The sequence below is a fragment of the Dipodomys merriami genome, unplaced genomic scaffold (assembly GCF_024711535.1).
Source record: "Dipodomys merriami isolate MVZ:Mamm:240054 unplaced genomic scaffold, mDipMer1.0.p SCAF_5, whole genome shotgun sequence".
NCBI lineage: Eukaryota > Metazoa > Chordata > Mammalia > Rodentia > Heteromyidae > Dipodomys > Dipodomys merriami.
In genome coordinates, this window is record NW_027206068.1 from 78,133,571 (window position 1) to 78,157,675 (window position 24,105).

At 53.4% G+C, this 24,105-nt stretch overlaps 1 long non-coding RNA gene across 1 annotated transcript in view; it reads left to right on the top strand.

Moving 5' to 3' along the window:
* The window catches only part of LOC138809982 (uncharacterized), a 190,280-nt gene extending 171,915 nt beyond the window's left edge, over positions 1-18,365 (top strand). Inside the window, exon 4 of the long non-coding RNA XR_011366980.1 lies at positions 17,738-18,365. This is a non-coding gene — a long non-coding RNA (uncharacterized lncRNA). The remainder of the gene's footprint in view (positions 1-17,737) is intronic.
* Positions 18,366-24,105: the final 5,740 nt, after the last annotated feature.

Genomic DNA, 24,105 nt, shown 5'->3' on the forward strand with positions numbered 1-24,105 from the left:
GTGAACACTGATGGGTGAGCTGTGTGTGATGTGTGTGAAAACTGATGTGTACGCTGTGTGTGATGTGTGTGAACACTGATTGGTGAGCTGTGTGTGATGCGTGTGAACACTGATGGGTGAGCTGTGTGTGATGTGTTTGAACACTGATGGGTGAGCTGTTTGTGATGGGTGTGAACACTGATGGGTGGGCTCTGTGTGACTTGTGTGATCAGTGATGAGTGGGCTGTTTGTGATGGGTGTGAACACTGATGGGTGAGCTGTGTGTGATGTGTGTGAAAACTGATGTGTGCGCTGTGTGTGATATGTGTGAACACTGATTGGTGAGCTGCGGGTGATGTGTGTGAACACAACACTGATGGGTGGTCTGTGTGTGATGTGTGTGAACACTGATGGGTGGGCTGTGTGTGATATGGGTGAACACTGATGGGTGGGCTGTGTGTGATTTGTGTGAACACTGATGTGTGAGCTGTGTGTGACCTGTGTGTGAACACTGAAGGGTGAGCGGTGTGTGATGAGTGTGAACACTGATGGGTGGGCTGTGTTTGATGTGTGTGAACACTGATGGGTGGGCTGTGTGTGAACTGTGTGAACACTGATGTGTGAGCTGTGTGTGATGGGTGTGAACACTGATGTGAGGGCTGTGTGTGATAGGTGTGAACACAGTTGGGTGAGCTGTGTGTGTTGTGTGTGAACACTGATGGGTTAGCTGTGTGTAACCTGTGTGAACACTGATGGGTGAGCTGTGTGTGATGGGTGTGAACACTGATGGGTGAGCTGTTGATGTGTGTGAACACTGATGGGTGGGCTATGTGTGATGTTTTTGAACACTGATGGGTGAGGTGTGAGTGATGTGTGTGAACACTGATCGTGGACTGTGTGATGTGTGTGAACACTGATGGGTGGGCTGTGTGTGACCTGTGTGAACACTGATGTGTGGGCTGTGTGATGTGTGTGAACACTGATGGGTGGGCTGTGTGTGATGTGTGTGAACACTGATGCGTGGGCTGTGTGTGATGGGTGTGAACACTGATGTGTGTGGTGTGTGTGATGTGTGTGAACACTGATGGGTGAGCTGTTTGTGATGGGTGTGAACACTGATGGGTGGGCTCTGTGTGAATTGTGTGATCACTGATGGGTGGGCTGTGTGTGATGGGTGTGAACACTGATGGGTGAGCTGTGTGTGATGAGTGTGAACACTGATGGGTGGGCTGTGTGTGACCTGTGTGAACACTGATGGGTGGGCTGTGTGTGATGGGTGTGAACACTGATGGTTGGGCTGTGTGTGATGTGTGTGAACACTGATGTGTGGGCTGTGTTATGGGTGTGAACACTGATGGGTGGGCTGTGTGTGATGTGTATGAACACTGATGGGTGAGCTCTGTGTGATGTGTGTGAACACTGATGTGTGGGCTGTGTGTGATGTGTGTGAAGACTGGTTGGGCTGTGTCTGACGGGTCTGAACACTGATGGGTGGGCTGTGTGTGATGGGTATGAACACTGATTGGTTGGCTCTGTGTGATGTGTGTGAACACTCATGGGTGGGTTGTGTGTGATGTGTGTGAAAACTGATGTGTGCGCTGTGTGTGACAGGTGTGAACACTGATGGGTGGGCTGTGTGTGACGGGTGTGAACAGTGGTGTGTGGGCTGTGTGATGTGTGTGAACACTGATGGGTGAGCTGTGTGTGAACACTGGTGAGCTGTGTGTGATGTGTGTGAACACTGATTGGTGAGCTTTGTGTAATGGGTGTGAACACTGATGGGTGCACTGTGTGTGATGTGTGTGAACACTGATGTGTGTGCTGTGTGTGATGTCTATGACCACTGATGGGTGGGCTGTGTGTGATGTGTGTGAACACTGATGTGTGTGCTGTGTATGATGTGTGTGATCACTGATGGGTGGGCTGTGTGTGACCTGTGTGAACACTGATGGGTGGGCTGTGTGTGACCTGTGTGAACACTGATGGGTGGGCTGTGTGTGATGGGTGTGAACACTGATGGGTGGGCTGTGTGATGTGTGTGAACACTGATGGGTGGGCTGTGTGTGATGTGTGTGAACCCTGATGGGTGGGCTGTGTGTGACCTGTGTGTGAACACTGATGGTTGGGTTCTTTGACCTGTGTGAACAATCATGGGTGGGCTCTGTGTGACTTGTGTGATCACTGATGGGTGGGCTGTGTGTGATGGGTGTGAACACTGATGGGTGAGCTGTGTGTGATGAGTGTGAACACTGATGGGTGGTCTGTGTGTGATGGGTGTGAACACTGATGGGTGGGCTGTGTGTGACGGGTGTGAAAACTGATGGGTGGGCTGTGTGTGATGGGTGTGAACACTGATGGGTGGGCTGTCTGTGATGTGTATGAACACTGATGGGTGAGCTGTGTGCGATGTGTGTGAACACTGATGTTTGGGCTGTGTGTGATGTGTGTGAACACTTATTGGTGGGCTGTGTGTGATGTGTGTGAACACTGATGGGTGGGCTGTGTGTGATGTGTGTGAACACTTATTGGTGGGCTGTGTGTGATGTGTGTGCACACTGATGGGTGGGCTGTGTGTGACCTGTATGTGAACACGGATGGGTGGGCTCTGTGACCTGTGTGAACACTGATGGGTGAGCTGTGTGTGATGTGTGTTAACATTGGGTGGGCCGTGTGTGATGTGTGTGAAAACTGATGTGTGTGCTGTGTGTGACAGGTGTGAACACTGATGGGTGGGCTGTGTGTGACCGGTGTGAACAGTGATGTGTGGGCTGTGTGTGATGTGTGTTAACACTGATGGGTGGGCTGTGTGTGAAAACTGATGGGTGAGCTGTGTGTAATGGGTGTGAACACTAATGGGTGCGCTGTGTGTGACCTGTGTGAACACTGATGGCTGGGCTGTGTGTGATGGGTGTGAACAATGATGGGTGGGCTGTGTGTGATGTGTGTGAACACTGATGGGTGAGCTGTGTGTGAACACTGATTGGTGAGCTGTGTGTGATATGTGTGAACACTGATTGGTGAGCTGTGTGTAATGGGTTTGAACACTGATGGGTGCGCTGTGTGTGATGTGTGTGAACACTGATGGGTGTGCTGTGTGTGATGGGTGTGAACACTGATATGTGTGCTGTGTGTGATGTCTGGGACCACTGATGGGTGGGCTGTGTGTGATGTGTGTGAACACTGATGGGTGGGCTGTGTGTGACCTATGTGAACACTGATGGGTGGGCTGTGTGTGACCTGTGTGAACCCTGATGGGTGGGCTGTGTGTGATGGGTGTGAACACTGATGGGTGGGCTGTGTGTGATGTGTGTGAACACTGATGGGTGGGCTGTGTGTGATGTGTGTGAACACTGATGGGTGGGCTGTGTGTGATGTGTGTGAACACTTATTGGTGGGCTGTGTATGATGTGTGTGCACACTGATGGGTGGGCTGTGTGTGACCTGTGTGTGAACACGGATGGGTGGGCTCTGTGACCTGTGTGAACACTGATGCGTGAGCTGTGTGTGATGTGTGTTAACATTGGGTGGGCCGTGTGTGATGTGTGTGAAAACTGATGTGTGTGCTGTGTGTGACAGGTGTGAACACTGATGGGTGGGCTGTGTGTGACTCGTGTGAACAGTGATGTGTGGGCTGTGTGTGATGTGTTAGTTAACACTGATGGGTGGGCTGTGTGTGAAAACTGATGGGTGAGCTGTGTGTAATGGGTGTGAACACTAATGGGTGCGCTGTGTGTGACCTGTGTGAACACTGATGGGTGGGCTCTGTGTGATGGGTGTGAACTCTGATGGGTGGGCTGTGTGTGATGTGTGTGACCACTGATGTGTGGGCTGTGTGTGACCTGTGTGTGAACACTGATGGGTGAGCTGTGTGTGATGTGTGTGAACAATGATGGGTGGGCTGTGTGTGAACTGTGTGAACACTGATGGCTGGGCTGTGTGTGATGGGTGTGAACAATGATGGGTGGGCTGTGTGTGATGTGTGTGAACACTGATGGGTGAGCTGTGTGTGAACACTGATTGGTGAGCTGTGTGTGATATGTGTGAACACTGATTGGTGAGCTGTGTGTAATGGGTGTGAACACTGATGGGTGTGCTGTGTGTGATGTGTGTGAACACTGATGGGTGTGCTGTGTGTGATGGGTGTGAACACTGATATGTGTGCTGTGTGTGATGTCTGGGACCACTGATGGGTGGACTGTGTGTGATGTGTGTGAACACTGATGGGTGGGCTGTGTGTGACCTATGTGAACACTGATGGGTGGGCTGTGTGTGACCTGTGTGAACACTGATGGGTGGGCTGTGTGTGATGGGTGTGAACACTGATGGGTGGGCTGTGTGTGATGTGTGTGAACACTGATGGGTGGGCTGTGTGTGACCTGTGTGTGAACACTGATGGTTGGGCTGTGTGTGACCTGTGTGTGAACACTGATGGGTGGGCTCTGTCACCTGTGTGAACAATGATGGGTGGGCTCTGTGTGACTTGTGTGATCACTGATGGGTGTGCTGTGTGTGATGGGTGTGAACACTGATGGGTGAGCTCTGTGTGATTAGTGTGAACACTGATGGATGGGCTGTGTGTGACGGGTGTGAACACTGATGGGTGGGCTGTGTGTGATGGGTGTGAAAACTGATGGTTGGGCTGTGTGTGATGGGTGTGAACACTGATGGGTGAGATGTGTGTGATGTGTGTGAACACTGATGTTTGGGCTGTGTGTGATGTGTGTGAACACTGGTTGGCCTGTGTGTGACGGGTATGAACACTGATGGGTGGGCTGTGTGTGATGGGTATGAACACTGATGGGTTGGCTGTGTGTGTTGTGTGTGAACACTTATGGGTGGGCTGTGTTTGACCTGTGTGTGAACACTGATGGGTGCGCTGTGTGTGACGGGTGTGAACAATGATGGGGGAGGTATGTGTGGTGTATGTGAACATTGATGGGTGAGCTCTGTGTGATGTGTGTGAACACTGATGCGTGGGCTGTGTTTGACCTGTGTGAACACTGTTGGGGGAGCTGTGTGTGACCTGTGTGAACACTGATGGGGGAGCTGTGTGATGTGTTTTATCACTGATGGGTGGGCTCTGTGATGTGTTTTAACACTGATGGGTGGGCTGTGTGTGATGGGTGTGAACATTGATGGGTGAGCTCTGTGATGTGTGTGAATACTGATGGGTGGGCTGTGTGTGATGGGTGTGAACACTGCTGGGTGGGCTGTGTGTGATGGGTGTGAGCACTGCTGGGTGGGCTATGTGTGATGTCTTTGAACACTGATGGGTGGGCTGTGTGTTGTGTGTGTGAACACTGATGGGTGGGCTGTGTGTATTGTGTGTGAACACTGATGGGTGGGCTGTGTGTGACGGGTGTGAAAACTAATGGTGAGCTGTGTGTGTCTGGTGTGAACACTGTTCAGCCTCCGTAAGGCAGGGGATTTTGACCTGGAGCCGCACGGTGACTCCGAGGCCATAGCCCTAAGTGTAGGAAGGCTGTCACAGACAGCAGCGCTGTAGGTGCACAGAGCAGTCAGGAGTGGCTGGAGTGGGTGGATGGTGGGGGAGATGGAGGGAGCCAGTGTTACATACAAGCGGATGGAGATTCTGTGTGGGGTGCTGAGAAGGTTCTGGAGCTGGATGGTGGCTAGGCTGCACAGCACATGATGCTCTGAAGCCCTCTTAGGGATGTGTTTAAAAAATCAGTGTGTGTGTGTGAGAGAGAGAGGGAGAGGGAGAGAGAGAGTGCGTGTGAGCACGAGTATTCACATGTGAGTGTACCTGTGTGGCTGTGTGTGAGTGAGTGTGTGCATGTATGGGAGTGAATGCGTGTACGCAGGCTTACACTCAGGGCCTGGGTGCCATCCCTGAGCTTTCCTGCTCTAGAACAGTCTTCCACCACGTGAGCCACGGATCTACTTCTGACCTTTGGCTAATTAATTGAAAATCAGCATCTCACAAACTTTCCTGCCTGGGCAGTTCCGAACTGTGGACCTTCAGCTCTTAGCCTCCTGAGTAGCTAGGATTGAAGACATAATCTACTGACATCTATCTGTCTGTCTGTCTGTCTGTCTATTACCACAATAGCAAGACATAGTTGTACAAAATTTACAAACTATAGGAAAATTAAAAGGAACAATATAGCAATCATTTGTAATCCTTACACCCAAGATTTTGACATGGATTCTTGTAATGACTTGTAATGGATGTGTAAATACACAAACGAACTGTGCCTTGCATAGTTCGTATTATACTCTTCATTGTAGTTTGGACTTTGTCTTACTCTGTATGTCTGCTAGAAGTCTTTCCTATGTATTAAAATTATTTTTTTGTTAAAGTATGTAAGATGCCATTTTTTCTTATTTAAGTAGGCCAACTAGACCCATAGAACAGGAGAAAATATTTTCAAATCATGTATTTGGTTTAATGTAAGCAATTTCCTTTTAGAAAAGTTATAAAAAATCAATGTTAGATTAAAACGAAAGCCATAAGAATCAAGAAAAAGAAAGGAAGAGGAGGAGAGATAGAGGAGGTGAGGAGAGGGCTTCATCCCTCTCCTCTCTTTCTTCATAAAGACAAAAAGTAACACATTTGAATCCTCACCATCTCTTATAGGGCCTATGAAATCATAATACAGTATTTTGTAATTTAGTTTTATCTCATAAGAGATAAATGGATAGATGGGTGGATGGATGGGTGGGTGGGTGGATGGATGGATGGATGGATGGATGGATGGATGGATGGATGGATGGATGGGTGGATGGATGAGTGGATGGGTGGATGGATGGGATGGATGAGTGGATGGATGGATGGATGGATGGATCGATGGATCGATGGATGGATGGATGGGTGGGTGTGTAGGTGGGTGAATGGATGGATGCAATGGATGGATAGGTGGGTGGGTGGGTGGATGATGGAATGGTGGATGGATGGGATGGGTGGATGGATGGATGGATGGATAGATGGATGGATGGATGGATGGGTGGGTGGATAGATGGATGGATGGATGGATGGATGGATGGATGGATGGATGGCTAGATGGAAGGGACTGATAGATGAGGGGCTGGGCAGATCAGCTGGTAATAAAGTGAGGAAGGAGCTGGTCACACCTGGCTGTTACACCGTTAAGATAGTGTTTGTGAAGGGTCTCCGTGTCCCTGTCCCTGGAGCCCCAGGAGCCTTCTCACTTGGGGACCCACTGGTGGCCCACTCCTTGGGAACCCCGCCTCCCAAGGCTGCTTGCTCCATCCCAGTTGGAGTTTCCCCATCAGCGCTCCGGTGCCTCTGGGCCTTGCTCGGGTGGGAAATCCCAGTGTGCCAGACTCTTTGAAGTGGGAGCCCCACCACGCCCGCGGGGCTCCCACTCAGCTTCAAAGGGTGCAGAGCCAGCTGCAGCCATGCGGGGCACGGGGCATGCGTGCAGCTGGAACCCTGGGAGCCAGGGGGCTACAGAGGGCCTGCAGGCGGCAGCCACGTCCTCTCTCACGGCCTGCGGGCCTCCCTTCCACTGAGCGAGGGGGGCCATGCATCCACCCACCCTCCCCGAGGGTCCGTCACATACCCTCAGCGAGCCAGGGCCAGATAGGGCTCCAGGCATACTGGACTTCCTCAGCTGTGCACACACGTGCATGCGTGCACGCACACGCGCGTGCACACACACAGCAGCTCCATGTTGTTTCCCCTCTCCTTCCAAAGCCGCCTCATGCCCCATCTCCCAGCAGGCCGGGCTGCTCCCTTGCCCAGGCCACAGACCACAGTGGCCCCCACAGGTTTGTCTCAAGTCAGTTTCAGGCTCCCCTCTTTGTGCAGGGGGCGTTTAGGAAACCGGAGGTGAGGGAGTGCTGAACAGGCCTGGCTTGTAGCTGTCGGTCACATGGCTGGGGGACAGGCACACCCTGCCTCCTGTGCGTGGATACCAGGAAGCGTGCAGGGGCCTGCGGTTAATAATCCTCTGGACAGGCCCGGAGGACGCGGTCCTGCAGCATCTCCTCCCGGGCTCTTCTCTACACAGCCCAGGTCGTCCGCTCCGCGGGGGCCTGGCGCCGCCCCCACAGCCATTCTTTTCTCCATTGCCACTGAAAAACTTTAACATCTGTGGTTGTTTGTGAACCATTAGTGGGTTTTGAGATCAATGTGGGAGGTCATGACCAGCACTTCTAAAGAAAAGAGAAAAAGAAAGGAAAGAAACAGAATAATGTAATATAGAGAGTGGCAGAGAACACCTCCTGGACATGTGGCGGGCCACACGCTGCTCCGTCTGGAGAGTGAGTGGGAATTCATCCCTGGCCCAGAAGTTTGTAGACACTGAGGGATTTCCAGAGAGAAGCTTTCCTTAGCAAGTACCCGGTTGGTTATTTTAGGATTTGCAGTTCGGCTTCCTATACAGGTGTGTGTGTGTGTGTGTGTGTGTGTGTGCGCGCGCGTGCGCGCATGTGTGCTTGTACACATGCATGTGCATCTGCACTCATCCATCCTCCTGTTCATCTCTGCTCCCACGCAGGTGTTCAGCACATTTGTGTGCATGCTGGCTGGAAAGCGTGGTTTGTGTGCACGCTGCCTGGAAAGCGTGGTTTGTGTGCACGCTGCCTGGAAAGCCGTGGTCTGTGAGCATGCTGCCTGGAAAGCGTGGTTTGTGTGCATGCTGCCTGGAAAGCGTGGTTTGTGTGCATGCTGGCTGGAAAGCCGTGGTCTGTGAGCATGCTGGCTGGAAAGCGTGGTCTGTGAGCATGCTGGCTGGAAAGCGTGGTTTGTGTGCATGCTGCCTGGAAAGCGTGGTTTGTGTGCATGCTGGCTGGAAAGCGTGGTTTGTGTGCATGCTGGCTGGAAAGCCATGGTTTGTGAGCATGCTGGCTGGAAAGCCGTGGTTTGTTGGTCTTCACTGCTTCAAAGGCAAACAAAGCAAGGTTTCTGTTCCTTTCTTTCTTGCTGATCCTAAGAGCAAGACTCTAGCACACCGCCCGACTTCACAGAGGTACTTTCTCAACAACAGGCAGAAGTTACATGCTTTCATTTTTTAAAAGACTAAACCCCAACTGTCCAGCTGTTCTCTTCATTATCCTAAAATATCTTCCATTTCATGCAAAGAAAGTCTTAACATCATTTTGATTTCTTGATGCTCTGATTCCAGATCCAATAGCAATGTCATGTCTACAAATAAGAGTCAGTTTTGGTGCCCACATACGTCTTCCTCCTGTGCTAGCGTCAGTAGAAGCAGAGAAGCCCTGTGGCACCCGGGGCTCCTCAGGGTGGCTTTGCTGCCCCCCACTCGGCTGTCTGCTCGGGCAGGTCAGGGATGGCCACGGACGGCCTTCAGCTGGCCAGGCTGCCCGCTGCCTGACAGAGCCCCACTTCCCCATGTGTTCCTTCAGCCCCTGCTCTCAGCCAGAGCCGGGAGGCCGTGCTGTGCTGGCCCCGGATGCGAAGGTTGGCCGCCGCTCCGTCCGTGTGCTGGCGGAGAGCAGAGGCCGCCTCCCTGCGGAGCGCAGCCCGGCTCCTCAAAGAAATCCCGAGAGAGTGCCGGCCTTGCCCCTGCGGCAGGCAGCCTGCCTGCCCCCCGCAGGAGCGGCTCGCCGGGCAGCCTCTGGGCAGGCCCTCCCAGGCTTCTATGGTCTCCCTGCATGTGGAGCTCTTGTCTTAAGCAGATCAACAGAGGTGCCGGCCCAACTACCGCCTAAACCCCCGTTAATTAAGAGTTGTGGCACCTCACACCCACCCACTCGTTGCGCCAGCCCAGGCTCTGGCTTCGAGCTTATTTTCTTCTTGAGTGCAGACTTGCCTGTCAGCTCTGTGTAAACATTAATTAAGTCAGGTTCTCTTCTTGCAGGTGGCTCTGATCCCTGACACAGAAGCGTGCACAGCTAGCATTTCTGCAGGGATCTGGAGAGGATACTCAAAGTCAGCTTAGAAAGTTGGGGGCCTCAGACTTCCAGGATCTTTGTTGCTGTATGGTCGGCAAGGTTCAGTTCAAAATCCCAATTCCTTAGGAAACATGGCTGATGTTTCCTGCTTAAGAATCAACTTGATTTCTGGACCTGAGTCCACATAGCACCGAAAGCAAACACCTGGAGCTCACTGCGTGCCCCGGGGCTGGGAGGCACCCCGTGTTACGACTGGGGAAATGGAGGCATCGTGATGATGTGGCTTGTCTGGGGACCCACGGCTGGCAGGGCTTGAGCCCTTGCACTGCGTGGTGGCCTCCCCGCCACTTGGTCTGGGAGTCCTTGGGGCTGGGGTGGAGAGGGTGGCAGTGGCGTCCCGCTCCCCCTGCTCAGAAAGGCTCAGACCATGCACATTGTCCTTGGCACCCTAGCAGACGCCTCCGGGGGCCCCTTGCTCTTGGCTCGGTCCCTGTAGACTCAGTACCTTGTGGGCAACATGGCTTTGCTTCTGTTTCTCTTGGCAGCACCATGCTTCAGAGATCAGTCTCTGTCAGGGGATGCTGAGGGCCCTCCAGCTCTGGCCCAAGGGTCCCCCTCGGGTCCTCTGGCCCAAGGGTCCCCCTCGGGTCCTCAGGCCCCGCTCGGGTCCTTGCATCCTGTCAGTTGAATACCTGGGTTGGGCGTGTCCTGTGACCCTGCCCCCTGCCGGGACCCTGTTTGGCCCCGACAAGCATAGGTGCCATTACGCATGCCACGTGTCTCCGTGATCGTGTCCTGTGTCCTGTCTCCTGGCTCGTCTCCATCATGGTGTCCCTGTTCAGCTCTCTCAGAGCTGAGTTGGTTTGTTGGTTTTGTTTTTGTTCTTCCTTTCCTCTCTGGCCTGTTTTCCTAGCTGTGTAACGTGTATTTGCGGGCTGCAGGCCTTTGTTACAACGGGCTGCCTGCAGCCTGCTAACTGTGTAATAAAGACTCCAGGATTTGATCTCTCACAATGTGACTTCTCTGAATTCACTGGTAATTTACCTTACAGCAGTGGTCACACAAAACCATCACCGATGAACTAGTATTCAGCTCAGCTTGCACACACATCCCCCAGTGAAGTAGCACCCAGCTCAGCTTGCACACACATCCCCCAGTGAAGTAGCACCCAGCTCAGTTTGCACACACATCCCCCGGTGAAGTAGCACCCAGCTCAGCTTGCACACACATACCCCGGTGAAGTAGCACCCAGCTCAGCTTGCACACACATCCCCTGGTGAAGCAGCACCCAGCTCAGCTTGCACACACATCCCCCAGCTCAGCTTGCACACACATCCCCCAGCTCAGCTTGCACACACACTTTGGTTTCCCCACAATGGCAGTCACTCAATGCTGTGTTTCTTTCTCAGGAGTGCGTTCATCCTGTTCACCAATGTGTGGCTACTTGTTGCCATGAGGGCTTCACTTCTTGGTGCCTGTGTTCTGTCTTGGTCAGTTTTGTGTTACTATAATAGAGCAGATTGGGTAATTCATAACATTAGTGTACTTCTCAGAGTTCTAGAGGCTGGGAGCCAAGGTCGGGGGGCTGCATCTGATGGTGGCCTTCTAATAGCAGGTAAGAGGATGAGAGAAGGCAGAGCGTGGCGCTCTTTTATAGCACACCCTTGTCCTGATAACACATTAATTTATCCACAAGGTCAGAGCCTGCACGCTCACAGATCCCTCCTCCCATGCCAGTGCGCTGTCCGGCACATGAACCTCAGGACACCTTTATCCCACAGTGCCCTTCCCTGGGCTCGGGTGACAGACTTAGGAAGAGGGAGAAGCAAGGGGCCATCTCTGGGCCTTCCTTCTGGAGGAAGGTCAGCCTGCTGCTCTCAGCACAGTCAGACCGAGTTGGGATACAGAGGTGGGATTTTCCACCATGTCAGCAGAGCTCAGGGGAGAGGGAGATGTGGAGAGGCTACAGCCCCACGCTGATCTTGGGCAGTGAGCTCTGGCTCAGCTAGCATTGCACGGTCAGAGATGCCCAGCAGTGCCCACAGCTAGACCCCCGCCCCCAGAGTCGGGTGCCTGCTGCTCACAGCCCCAGAGAGGGGCCGTGACTGTTAGTCTAGCTCTAGTGAGACTCAGTCAGCCAAAGCCCTGGCCTTGAACGTGGATTCCATGAAGACCGTTGCCAGGCCTCCTGTCATCGTGATGTGATGGGGTGATCGTTTCTGTCGGGGTGACGCTGGCTTGGGCCACTCGTTTGTGAGCCAGATGCAAGCAGTCAGATGCTGGGAACGCAAGGTCTCCACTTCCACCTGAAGTCACCACAAAGCACATCATAAAATTAGGATAAGCACTAACCACAGCAAACCAAAGCAACCAAACCACACGTGTGCCTATAAATCCCAGGTGTGGCCTACTGTTTCACGGGAAATTTAACACATTTTCATCAGCTCCTCATATGGCAGTTAACCAGATTATTTGTCTTATTTGGACTAGTTTTCAGCTTGTGATTCTTCACGTTTGCTGTTATAAATACCTTCATTTCTGTAGTATATGCATGTTTGCTTGACTGCATGCTCATGGTCAGAAATAGCAACAGCTTGGCTATTTCTTCTTTCTTCTTTGTTCATTCTCATCCTTATGGACCACGTCGGAGACCGAGGCGCTTTCCCGTCCTCGCGCAGCCATTTCCCGTCCTCTACAAGGAGTAGGTCTCCCCAGCTCTGGCACCAGGACACAGCATGGAGACCCGGCTTGGATGCCTCACAACATCCAGTTTGGTGACGGGACAAAGGCACACCGTGGCCTTTCAGAAAGGCTTCTTGCTCTGGAGGTTTCGTGTCCTTGTTCCCCATTGGTTCAGTGTTTCTGGACTTACTCTGTGCCTGGCGCTGAGCCGCCAGCTAATGTGGTAGGGCGTTTGGCTCCCCGCTTCCAGGCTCCCCTTAGCACCCGGCCCAGAGAGGAGGAGCCCAGCTTTGCCTGGGGCTGGGGGCAGAGGGTGTTGGCTCCTGTGAGGACGGGCCAGGTGTGGACGGAGAAGGAAGCAGGCATCTCCAGCCTCCTTCAATGTCACCGCACTGGCGGGGGCCCTGTGCCCCCACTGGGTTACTCCCAGTGGCCACTGCGTCTTCGTGTGAACGGCACCACTTCCAGCAGGGTCCCGACCTTTTGCCTGTGTGGCCCGCTGTGATTGGCCAAATGAAGTGGGCTCCGGTATAATGGATCAGAGGAAGTGGGTTCCTGTGTGGTTCATGCAATCACAACATTTTTCTTTCAGAAGTCAAGTTGAAATTGGCCAAAGGTGAAAAGGAATGTCAACAATTCAAGCTACTTACATATTTCTTTCCTTATTAACTCAGTAAAAACTATTTTTATTCTTCCAAGACAGCTCTGAAGGGCCTACGTAGGGGCTCTCAGATGGCACAGGTCTTTAGCACACTGCAGTTTCATAACATCTTAGAGCTGGCTCTCTAACAAAACATATAGAATTTGGTTCAGCCTTCTAAAGTCAGAGGACTGGAAAAGGGGTCCTGTGGGGGTCAGAAGCCATGGAGCACTGCTGGGCAGGAAGCAGATCCGTGACCCAGGGAAGCAGATCTGTGACCCCGGGAAGTAGATCTGTGATCCTAGGAAGCAGGTTTGTGACCTGGGAAGCAGATCTGTGGCCTGGGAAGCAGATCTGTGACCTGGGAAATGGATGTGACCTCTGGGAAGCTGATCTGTGATCCCAGGAAGCTGATATATGACCCCAGAAAACTGATATGTGGCCTCAGGAAGCAGATTTGTGACTTGGGAAGCAGATCTGTGATCCTGGGAAGCAGATCTGTGACTGCTGGGAAGCTGATCTGTGACCCTGGGAAGCAGATCTGTGATCCCAGGAAGCTGATATGTGATCCAAGGTAGGAGATCTGTGATCCCAGGAAGCAGATCTGTGACTTGGGAAGCAGATCTGTGATCCTGGGAAGCTGATCTGTGACCCTCAGGAAGCTGATCTGTGACCCCAGGAAGCAGATCTGTGATCCCAGGAAGCAGATCTGTGACTTGGGAAGCAGATCTGTGATCCTGGGAAGCTGATCTGTGACCCCCAGAAAGCTGATCTGTGACCCCCAGGAAGCAGATCTGTGACCCCCAGGAAGCAGATCTGTGACCCCCAGGAAGCAGATCTGTGACCCACACTCTGCTGGACACGTTCTCATATGCTCACCTAGCCCTGACTTCTCCAGGAAGGAGTCTGGACTCCTCTACCTGAATCTCCCTGTCCGGCCTCCTCCAGGGCCATCGCCATGCTTCTCCTCATTGGGCTCCCGCCAGCCCTTCCACTGGCGGCACACAGTACCGTCGTGGCCTCTCCTCATCTCTTACCCCCAGTCCTGCCTGCTTTGTAGACGAGGAAGCCGAGGCTCACACAGGCCACGCTGCCTCAGGACCGGGCCTCACGTGTCTCCAGCCATCACTGCCCACAGGGAAGAGCTTGCTCTTTCTGTTCACATACACGCCGGCCTGTGGCATCTGTCAGTGGTTCTGTGCCCCGTGCCCCAGCACGGAGCTCTGCCCCTCTGTGCGCGTTGCAGAGTCTGTCAGAATACAGAATACAGAATACAGAATACAGAATGTCCTCCTTCTGACACCTGCTCAGGATGGAATCTTGAGACTCTCAGATGAGTGTCCAGGGGCTGTGGTCGGGAGGACAGGAGCTGTCCTGGGGCCTGCTGGCTGCCTGACACACAAGTGCCTGCTCAGCCACACTGTGCCCACCCTGAGACCCTGCTTCTCTGATCTCTGCGTATATCCTGATGTAATTAAATCTGGCTCTAGGATGAGCTGGTGCTAGAGCAGCATCATGATGTAAAATGTGTGTGTGTGTGTGTGTGTGTGTGTGTGTGTGTGTGTGTGTGTGCACCGATGTGCATGTAAATGTGGGTGTGTGAGGTGTCTGTGTGTGATATGGTATTGTGACATGCATGAGGGCAAGTCTCTGTGTATATGTGTGTACACAGGCACGTATAGGTTCTGCGTGTGTGGATGAAGGTGTGCATGCACTTGTATGTCAGTGTGTATATTCACAGCTGCATTTAGGGGTCTATGAATACAGATGAGTGTATATGTGTGCACATGTGCATCTGTGTTTATAGTCTTAGGCCTGCTTAAGTGTCTGTATTCAAATGAGTGTATGTGTGTGCACACATGTGTGTGTTTATATTCACAGGCCTGTCTAGGTGTCTGTGAATACAGATGAGTGTGTCTGTGTGTGCACAGGCATACATGTCTGTGTGTGTGTGTACGCCATCTGTGTGCAGGAGATTGTGTATTGGGTTGGCTATGAGGGGAGGCTTGCAGGTGCTGTTGACATGTGACTCTTGATATTGGCTCCGTGATGCATCTGTGCATCCCTCATTGTAGAAAGGGCAGCACCCATGCTGGCACCTTAATTGTAGAGAAGGGAGGACCCATGCTCATAGCCTAAGGGCAAGGAGATTCCCACAGTGGTCACTTAGAGACTTCTGGGACAGAAAGTGGGCTGGGTGGCAGGACAGGTGCCCTTGGCCTGAAGTTGGAGTTGGAACACATGTGGCCTTTCCCCCGGCAGGGTCCCAGCCAGCCCTCGGAGCCCCTCCCCCCCCACCCCCGGCGCAGCGCACGGGGCTGGCACATACTCGGCCCTCCTCTCCGCTTCACGTATGACCCAGACCCGATGGACACTGCCTGTGGTGGCCAACATCTCTCCTGAACACCCTCCCACTTTCCTGGCCTGCCCACTCTGGCCTGGTGTCCACACACCGAGGGAGATGTGTGGTGTCTGCTTGTTGAACCCCTACCACCTATGCTGAGGAGGTCTTCAGACCTGAGCTCAGACCGCGGGAGGTCGAGGTCAGCCTGCACTTCCCGGTGCGTGCCTGCCCCTCCACAGGACCTTCTGTGCAGAGCCTGGACTCTGGTCACTCACCCCTGCCTTTCTTTCCTCAATAGCAGAGCCCTGGAGTGTGCATTGGTTAGGCTCAAAGGCAAGAATCCATTAGGCTATCTCTCTGTCAGCCTGCTCTCTTCTCTCTGAGCCCAGCGTTTGCCCGGCTCAGCCAGGACTCCAGCTGTCCTACTGTGGACGCGTGTGGCTATGTCCTTACGGTGTCTGAGAGCTGTTGAAGGACGGGATCCTCCAACGACAGGGCTGTGGCTGAGAGGGCCGGCCACATGTGTGCCGTGGCCTCTGCCCAGGGGCTCCCAGTGGCTACAGCAGCTCTTTGGTGGAACGTGCGATCAGGATCCCTCGCAGTCCAGGGGAGGGACACACCACCAACACAGCACACAGTCCTGCCCCTCTTCTTCCTCCCTGGTCCCTCCTCAAAGAATTCAAGTCCCCGAGTCCCTGCAAAGACGACCCAGTTTCAGGGCCGACATGCTGTGCTATTTTCCCCACTTAGGGCAGATTATTTCTTTGCCCCTTGGAATTGATGATAATAGGGTTTTGTCAAGCAGATTTCTCTGGGCAAGTCGCTTGGCCATATGGATTTTCCCCGGTGTTAATGTGCTTGCACATGACCACGAGATTTGTGCAAATGAGAATTCAGATGTGGTGGGACTGGGTGCGGTCTAAGAGCTGCGTGTCTGACAAGTTCATGGGCCATGCAGCCTCCTAGGGTCCTGAGGCCCATGTGTGATCTGTGTGGGTCCTGAGGCCCTGTGGTTCTCTCATGGAGCACTGGACAATTGTTCTCACCTGCTCAGCAAGGTGTCGTGACCGGGGAACCTTTTGCCTGTGGCTGGGTCTGGGCAAGGCCAGCGTCCGTCCTGCGGTGGCTCACAGCCCTGTGGGGAGGCAGAGGCCGGTAGCCACGTTGTCCTGTGAAGCAGTGGCTGTGTGGTCGGCAGGGCTGACTCAGGTGGAGCCTCTGCCAGAGCATACGGAGGGATTTTTCTGGATGGGGCGCCTGTGGGAGACGGATGCAGGAACATCCTTCCCGACGGTTTCGGGGCCCCGTCCCACCTTGATTCTCAGGTGGGTGTTCTCTTGTGTTTGTGGGAGGCTGTGCTCTTATGTGAATAGTCCCACAGCAAATGACAGAACATCCTTCCCCAGATGACACATCTTCATCTCCAGCCTGACTCTAACTCCTTTTTTGAAAACAATTTAAAATTCTATTGTAAAGGTGATGTACAGAGGGATTACCGTCCTGTAAGTCAGGTAACGAGCGCGTTTCCTTTTGAACAGTGTCATCCCCTACTACCTCTCCTCCCCACCCAGTTGTTAGGTAATTTCCAAGATAGTGTCTAGTGTGTTCCGCTGCTGAATTGGTTCAGCCTTTGTCCTCCATTTCTGTGCTTCCCCTTCCCCTCCCCAAATCAAATAAACTTACATACAAGACAAAGGGTACAGACATCAAAAACAGTGGCAACAGGGGATAAACCAAAGAAAAAAGGAAAGAAAAGAAAAAGAACCTCAAGCAGAAAAAAAAAACCCTCTAGCTTCCATTTCTCGGAGTTCACTTCAATAGGCATCATTTTGGGTGGTCATATGCTCATAGCTATTGAGCCCTTGTGATCCTCTCCTAAGAATATCCTCCTCTGTTCTGACAAATGCTTGGGGACTCTGAGTCTGTTCTGAGCCACCTTCTCATCACCCACCCCTGCGTCTAGGTGGGAGCCACACTCTGGGGCGCTCCAAGGCCTGCTCCTTCCTTAGCCTGCTCCTTCCTGGCCTAACCATGCCACATGAAGTGAGGAGAGGCTACTGCCAAACTGCAGAAGTCCATGGCCTCTACTGCCCTTCTCAGAGGCCGGGCTGGCCATCCAGGTGAGGGCAAGGAATTAAAGGCCCTACGGCTGAGTATGGATCCCATCTGTGAATAAACAAGTGTCCTCCCCCCCCCCCCCCCGGCCTGGTACACCAGGCTCTCAGTCTTGACCCTGCATTGATTTTCAGATGCTCAGGATCCACTCAGATGAAGCACTGGGAGCCCAGGTACCAGAGCCGCCCAACTTCAAAACTGCAGCTGAGATTAACATCAACAGTGGAGACAAGGCTCGGCGTGCCGGGCGCTACAGGAATCACGGATTCTCACCCTTTCATTCTGTGGGTAAAGTAACTTGCCCAAAGCCACATGGTTAGTGGTAAGTCTAGAACGCGAGCACCTAATTTCCAGCTCTGTGTTCCTTTTATAGCACCTGACTTCATCCTTGTCGAAAGGGAAGCTAACCATAACAAAGCAACACAGCCAAGGGCACAAACGCTCCCTGGTAAACCTGAAAAGGAAGAAAACATACTTTGAAAATATTAAGGGTTATTACCAGATGTCAAATGAATGTCATGAAAATAGCTTCAAGTTTCTCAACACACTGAGACTAATTTAATTTATTTAAATGTCTTTGTTAGCTTGAGGAATTCTGAAGAAGTGCCCTGCCTGTCATTTTATCCCACTATTAATCACCTGCAAGCTAACCTGAACTGGAAATAACTGTAAAATTTGTTAGACTTCAACTGATCAGGGTTCAAGGCGCTTGATGCTTAACAGTTTGTGTAGGATCAAAGCTGTGGCTGTCCTCCAAAAGAGTTGGGGTGTTTACATCAAAGTTGAGGTTGAATCCTTTTCAACCTCGCTCATCTCTTTAGTACTTAGACTTAAGTTCTTGTTGAAAACTTCTAAGTAGAGCAGCCCAGCGTGTGTGTGTGTGTGTGTGTGTGTGTGTGTGTGTGTGTGTGTGTGTGTGCGTGTGTGTGTGTGTGTGTGTGTGTGTTTGAATTGCAGACAGTGGTTCAGCCCAAACTCAGGCTTCTTGGAGTGGCCAGGTAGAGGGAGAGAGGCGTGATTTCCTTGCTAATTGGCCATTGTCTTGAAGACCAGCAGAGCTGTGTCACTTTGACCAAGGGCTTGGGGACCTGCAGTCCCCAGGGACCTGAGTAAGACAGCTGTGTTGACACAGGAAGTGTTTTTGACAGGACAAATGCTCATCGCCCGGCCAGTAAAAAGCAAGTAAGAATCAATCCGCTTTTCCATCAGAGCAACACAACCTGCATTCTATCTGCTTCCTTCACAGCGTGCCCACCCATCGGCTGGGCATTCACCACCTCCTCCATGCTGCCCTCCTTCCTTCTCTCCCTTTCTTCCCCCTCCACTGCCAAAGAAGAGCTGACTGCCTTCGAAAGGACTCAGGGTGGGGTGTTTTCTCTCTGGACTTGTTTGAGGCGCTGACTGACAGTGAGGCTTGATACACTGGGAACTTCCACAAAGCTTGGGGTGGACAGATCTGTCTGAAAGTGACAGTCTCACATTGCCGGTAATAACCTCAGACCTACAGAGCGGGAGAGATTCTCACTGCCTTTTAAAAAGTGTCTAAAGTTAACCTGCGTGTGGAACACCAGTCACACATACTTTCATGTCTGACTCACTTAAGCCAGAGTTGTAACTTAACATTACCATGCGCCTTTATATTATGAACTTTAAAGGAATTCCTTTCAAAACCCAATGTTTGGCTCATGATGAAAGGGAGCCGAGCAGCTTACCCTAAGTTACATTCAATAATTACATAAGTAACCCTTTAAATACTAGATATGCAAATAATGCACTATTCTTCCTGTAATTACTTTGTGTACAGGGTTTGATAAAATCCCAAGATTGTAATACATGTTTATGAGAAGATTAGAAAATCTGAGTTGAGATGTATATGTATATATGTGTATATATGTATATATGTATGTGCGTGCTCCTGAATGGGAGAGGTAAACAGGGAATTTAAAGGTGTTTGCTCTGGGCATGTCTCGCTCCTCTGAGTGCTGCGTCTGTCTAGCATTATCCAAACTAAGCAACAGTGTCCTCTCCTGATTTTTCTGCTGTCCTCTGAGAGGACAGTTCTTCTTTCTGAAGACAGGTCTGTGGGCATTTTAGGGATTTGGTCCTTGCTTCAGCATAATGGAAAGGAAGGGGCGTCCCCTCCCCCGCCGCGGGGCTGCCATGGTGGGGCTGCCCTCAGCTGGCCTTGGGCTCCTTTCCAGAATTCATCTTCGGAAACATGGTTTGTAGGGATGATTCACACTCATTGTGAAAGTAACTGAAATAACAATTCAGAGGCACTAGGATCTTATTCTTTCTCCTCTTCCCAGAGAGGGCACACCCACACCACCCATCTATGCTGTGCACACCCACACACTTGCACCTGTGCACACACTTCATCCAAGCTGTGCACACGCTCACAGGCTTCATCCAAGCTGTGCACACACTCACAGGCTTCATCCAAGCTGTGCACACGCTCACAGGCTTCATCCAAGCTGTGCACACGCACACACAGGCTTCATCCAAGCTGTGCACACGCACACACAGACTTCATCCAAGCTGTGCACACGCACACACAGGCTTCATCCAAGCTGTGCACACCCACACATAGGCTTCATCCAAGCTGTGCACATGCACACACACACTTCAACCAAGCTGCGCACACGCACACACAGACTTCATCCAAGCTGTGCACACACACACACACTTCATCCAAGCCACGTATGCACCTGCACACACACTTCATCCAAGCTGTGCACACGCACACACACGCTTCATTCAAGCTGTGCACACGCACACACAGGCTTCATCCAAGCTGTGCACACACACACACACTTCATCCAAGCTGTGCACACCCACACACAGGCTTCATCCAAGCTGTGCACACGCACACACACTTCATCCAAGCTGTGCACATGCACACACACAGGCTTCATCCAAGCTGTGCACACACAGGCTTCATCCAAGCTGTGCACACACAGGCTTCATCCAAGCTGTGCACACGCACACACAGGCTTCATCCAAGCTGTGCACACGCACACACACGCTTCATCCAATCTGTGCACACGCACACACACGCTTCATTCAAGCTGTGCACACGCACACACAGGCTTCATCCAAGCTGTGCACACACACACACTTTATCCAAGCTGCACACACACACTCACACTTCATCCAAGCTGTGCACACCCACACACGCTTCATCCAAGCTGTGCACACACACACACTTCATCCAAGCTGTGCACATGCACACAGGCTTCATCCAAGCTGTGCACACCCACACACACTTCATCCAAGCTGTGCACACACACACACTTCATCCAGGCTGTGCACACCCACCCACACACATTTCATCTAGGCTGTGCACACACACACACACACAGGCTTCATCCAAGCCGTGCATACCCGCACACACACTTCATCTAAGCACCAAGAGATGGGCCATGGTGGGAGTGCACTCCAAACATGTCGGGCACCCCTATTGTGTAAAGAACTCTGTGCTGTGACCTACTGACTTTCACTACATCTTGCTCTATGTTCTGTTACTTTAACAAAACCCACAGGGCGAGGTCCTTTCTAAAGTGAGGCGTATTTAGCATTGTACGAGTGTGCACTGCGCTCGCGGGGTCTCCCACCTCATCCAGGAGGGACACAGGAGGGAGTGGGGGACAGGTCATGTGGCAAGAGGGATGAGGGGACCGTCTTCTGCTCTTGAAAACCCCCACAGCCAGCTACTCAGGAGGCTGAGATCTGAGGGTCGTGGTTCAAAGCCAGCCTGGGCAGAAAAGTCCATGAGACTCTGACCTCTTTTCTTCAGCCAGCTACTCAGAAAAAGCTGGTAGTGGCACTGTGGCTCAAGTGGTAGAGTGCCAGCCTTGAGCACGAAGAGGTTCGGGGACAGTGTCCGGGCCCTGAGTTCAAGCCCACGATGGGAAAAAATAAAAACAAACACAAACCCCCCTGTCACGGGAGTTAAGCAGAGCCCTGTGACAGCGAATGAGTTTCCTTTTTGTGGCTTCCCCACCCCTCTGGGTGTGCACCTCCGCCCCCGGGCCCCAGGAGCCTTCGGGGCACACACGACACCTAAGTCACAGCACGGCTCGCCAGGGCGTGCTCCACTCTCCCTGGCTGCCAGCAGAGCCCACCTCACAGGGACACCACACACTCGCTTGTTCTGTGGGGTTCCAGCAAGCTGACCACACCCCAGAGCCCCAGGTCTTGGTAGAGAACTTCATCCCACCGGCATCGGGCTGGTGCAGGTGTGGCCAGGTGAGCCGCGGAGCTGCCCAGAGTCCGTCCACATGCTGCCAGGACAGATCAGATCCTGCGTCTGGCAGACAGTGTTCCAGGACTCAGGTCCAAAGGGCCTCCTGGCAGCCGACAGCCTGCAGAGTGCAGGGGCAACGCAGCTGACACACCCACATGGGTGTGTGACACCCAGTAAACTGCTTGGGGTCTGGCCAGCGGCACATGCTAGGGAAAAGAGCAGATTAAAATGAGGTGGCACAGAGGCCTCCTTCAGACGGGGACATTCGGGCCACCGTGTTGAAGAAGAGCAGAGATGGATGAAGCGTGCTCCAGCTGGAGCACACTGAGAAGCCCACCGCTGGGGATCGGCTGAGGCTGGGGATCGGCTGGGGATGGGCTGGGAGAAGCCCGAGGCTGGGGATGGGCTGGGAGAAGCCCGCGCTGGGGATCGGCAGGGAGCAGTGAGGTGGCCGGAGCCTGGAGGGAGGCAAGGGTGGAGAGGAGGGAGAGACGGCTCAGGTGGCAGCTTTTCCCCTGAGCTGTGCCAACGCTGCGGGGACAGGGCGGGAGGGGATGCACAGTGGCTGGGCTGGACGAGGACAGGAGCCCGTTGAGGCCGGAAGGGCTGTAAGCGTTCTCTGGGAGAAGGCAGGGCACCGCCCGCTGGGACAGCGCAGGCGGGAAGGCAGAGGCGGTGGGGCCAGGGGCGGTGGGGCTGGGGGCAGCGGGGCTGGGGGCGGCCGGGGGCAGTGGGGCCGGGGGGCGGTGGGGCTGGGGGCGGCGGGGCCGGGGGCGGCGGGGCCGGGGCGGCGGGGCCAGGGGCGGTGGGGCCGGGGGCGGTGGGGCTGGGGGCAGCGGGGCAGGGGGCTGCGGGGCCGGGGCCGTGGGGCTGGGGGCAGCGGGGCCGGGGGGGCGGGGGGGGGGCGGTGGGGCCAGGGGCGGCCGCGGAGCTGGGAGTCGGCTGGGAAACGCCTGGAGGTCAGAGCCAACAGAGGGAAGTAGCCGGAAGAGCTAGCTGGTAGGAGAGTTTGTTCTCCTCCACAAATGCTGTCTTTTGTTCTCGTCACTCTTGTGGCTTCACATGGTATCTTCGTATGGCTTTTGTGGCGTTCCTCTAGTAAGGAATGATGCTTTCCTTTCCGTCACCTTTAAGTAGTTGTAGGAAGGCTGCTCATTCTGCACACACCTCCCCATCAGCCTCCCATCTCTCCCAACCCCACCCCTCCCTCCTCGCTCCTCGGTCTCTTCCACACGTACACGTTGAATATTACGACTGCGTCTGCCCACCCTTCCTCTCCTCAGTCGTGCCCCACTCCCCTTGTAGGAGGGTTTTAGACACCTGGGTGAACTAGTGCCAGATGGGGAGGCGGCTCTTGGGGGTGACACAGGGATCGGAAGGATCTGTGGCCGAGCGCCTGTGGCAGCGAGCAATTGAATAGGGCCTTGGGCTCCTGGGTGAGGGGCGCGGTGGGACAGCTGCTGCTGGGAGGGGCTCCATCCAGGGAGGAAGGAGGAGGAGAGCAGAGCAGCGCTGAGCCACACCCAGCCTGACACAAAGGCAGACAGGGCAGGAGGGAGGGAGGGGGGGAGGGAGGGAGGGAACCACGAGCAGGGGACCCAAGCTGGGCGGGTGGTGTGGGGTTCCGGCGTGCGTGGGGAGGAGCTCACCGGCCTTCCAGATGAGGGAGGACAGACTTGGGAGAATGACTGCCCCCAGCCCGAGCGTCTCTGGACAGCGCATGTCGACTTCATGACTTAAAGGACTAAGGCATCTAAGGCAGTCTTTGTTTGATCTTTGGACAAGTTAGTGAAAATGGCAATACCTCCGTTTCCCTCTCAGCAAGTGTGACATAAAAATCATGATTACGCGCAGTCACAAGAACAGACGTGTGCAGGGAGTGTGTGGCGTGGCGCAGCCTGAAGGGTGAGGGCGCAGCCGCCATCCCCGCTCTGCCCCTTACCAACACGCCGTCACTCACGTCCACCGGCTCTCTCCCGGAGTTTGTGATGAGGCCACCCAAACACCCGTTCTGAGTTATCAACTCTGACATAGCTATGGACGATCAGGGAATAAAGTTTCCTTCTCCGTGCAGCCGTATCTCTCAGAGTCTGGCTACTTTGTAAGTCTGATTGCGTTTACATTGTATTCTTCAGTGCCTGGTTTGACTAAGACGACTTCATCACCCGACACCACTAGAGAACCTCGCCAGATTCTTGTTTTGGAAGCATCCAGGTCTGTCGACTTTCTGGAACTTCCATCGAGGGGTCTTGGTTA